The following is a 2601-nucleotide window of genomic DNA, read 5'->3' as shown; positions in this document are numbered from 1 at the left end:
TAAAGCCGCCTCTCGAGCGTGCACCTATGCGCAGCGCTGCGCAGCGCCCGCTCCCCCCTCCGACGGGTGCTTCCACCGAGACGCTCTTTCCTTACATTACCGTAGGCTCCGGCTAAGAAAACTAACAAACCCTTCTAATACAGTTTAAAACACTTTGATGTCTTGCCAAGAAACACACTTCCTTCAAGAGACAAGTCAACATTTGTTTTTCACATTAAATGGCATTTAGTTGCCACTGAAAAAATGATGCTGAAGGACCACTTTTTAATTCGATGTATAACAACCGCGGGGGTCTAAGAGAAAATAACGGCGAAAGCTATAGACACAAATAACTAAATTACCAAAACGTTAGTATATCTCCTAGGTTCATTAATATGTAACAGACTCCCCAGTTAATCTCCAAAAGCCAGTGTTCCCCCTCTAAAATAGCACTCTGGGACGAATTGTACAGGAGATCAATCACTGCTAATGCAGTAAGGTTTACTGCAAGGGGGGAAAAAGCTATTTACACCTTCAAATAGAAGCTTTTGAGATTTAAGAGTAAGGGTCATACATCACCAAGAATAAATGATTATGAATTGGTAAACGCGCCCTCCAGCCATTAGCTATGCGACGCGATTTATCATTTCTGGGTGTTTTTCTTTTTAAAATCATCTGGCTGTTTGAAAAGAAAAGCATGACGGAGAAAAAAAACACCGCGGGAAAGTTTGTTTTTGCATATACTATAAGTCATCAAAACATGGCTATTCAGAAATAAACGGGGTCACTTATGAACTGCTTAACGAGAGACAATAAAGCCCTTTCATTGTACGCTTTTATGACTCAGGGATCGGTGGGCTTCTCCCAGCCCAGCCTCCGGCCGTCTCTGCCTTTTTTCCTCCTTTCGTTGTAAGTTACAAGCCCGCGAGTGTTGTAAGAAATCATTTACGCCCTAAAAAAAAAAAAAAAAGAAAAGAAAAGCCAAAACCAAATAAAAAAGGGTTGCCAGTGTCTTTCCGTTGCCTGGCACATATTGAACTTAAACTACACGAAATATTTTGCCACTTTTGAACAATTGCCAGTCTTTATTCAAGATGGTCAGAAAGAGCTGTGTGAGAACTGGACGGGGAGGACTTCCCTAGACGCGAGATGGTGGGACAGGAGACCTCTTGCTCCTTGTCTCCATCAGAAAAAAAAAGAGATGAGGGCTAGTTTGGGTGGAAAACCTTGCAGCCCAGGTCCGTGGAAGACAGCTCAGCACGTCGGGCGATATCTAGATATTCTTGCGCGCGTGTGGTTGACTCTTTATTTTTTTAAACGATTATCATTGAAACTCTTTCGCAATGCCAAGCAAACCTTTTTCCACTTAGACTCTGCTCAGGGCGGTGGGAATGTTGTTCATCAAATGAAACAATTTGTAATAAAACACATACTTCAGAGATGGGAAAGAATGACAGCGTGCTGCCGAAGGGCGGGGAGAGGAGAGCTGGCGGCCCCCCTGCCCTGGCTGCTGCTGGCCCGGGGGAGCGACTCCCAGGGCCGGCCCAGCTTGGGGATCTGCCAGCGGGGGAGACAGCCGGGACATCCGATGGAAAGGGGGAGCCTAACCAACGAGGTTCTGGCTGGGAAGTCACCTGCCTTCTCCTCGAAACCTCTTTCACTCCATAAACAGCTAAGCACTAGCCCAGGTGCGAGGTGCTGGCTGTGCGCAGGGAGGACGTCGAGGGCCACCTCTCTGGAACACTCTCTGGACGTGGCCCTCGGAAACGTCGGGCAGACCCTGCAGGCCTCTAGCAGAGGTGTGTTAGGACATCCGCTCGGGAGGGCCTCCGGGAAAAACACAGAGTTCCCTAAACTCTTACATCCCGCTGCCCCGATACGTCGGGTTTCAATTGTGACAAGTGCCTGTTTTCTTAGGGTAAGAGATTTAATATGTCTGGTGAAAGGGTCTGTGGCAGTGAGGCTCACAGCAGGTAAGCAGCTCTGCCAGGAGGCCTTTTAGTCTCCCACTTCTAAGACTCCTAACATATTTGCAAGATTTGGGAATAAAGCGACTTGGTTTTAGTCTCGAGGACGAGCTGAGATTTCTGGTTTGTTTTACAAGCTCGTTACAGGCACATTTGGCCAACGGGCACTGTTTTATGTAAAGACAAAGACACAGAGCCCATTCTGGGAAATGCGGGGCTTTTAGAAAACTCTGCTCCGTGGCTTATTGTCTACTGGGTGGTTTTGGAAAAAAAAACTCGCTCAAGCACAAAACCCAAACTCAAGGCACTCGCACGCGATGGGCTGCTGACCCTCCGAGTGCAAATACCTTGGAGGTACATGGAGACATTTATCAGGGGATGCTGTCCTCTCTCGTCTTCTGGGCATCTCCCTGTCCTCACGGTAAGCACCGAAGCGCTCCTGTGCCAGCCGCGGACAGCCGGGGGCGCGGGTGGCGCAGGACCCCATTCGGGCGGCCACCCTCTGGCCCTCGCCCACCAAAACAGTGGCCACCTCTCCGCGGACTTCAGTGGGGCATGAGCAAGAGTGCGCTGTGCAGAGAAGCGGGAGGACCGTGGAAACCTTCCCCGGGTGCAGCCGGTGGCACGCGGAGGGGGCGGGCAGCCGCCGGGGCCG

Source organism: Geospiza fortis, unplaced genomic scaffold (genome assembly GCF_000277835.1).
Source record: "Geospiza fortis unplaced genomic scaffold, GeoFor_1.0 scaffold19, whole genome shotgun sequence".
Lineage (NCBI taxonomy): Eukaryota > Metazoa > Chordata > Aves > Passeriformes > Thraupidae > Geospiza > Geospiza fortis.
Note: the sequence above shows the minus strand (reverse complement) of the source record.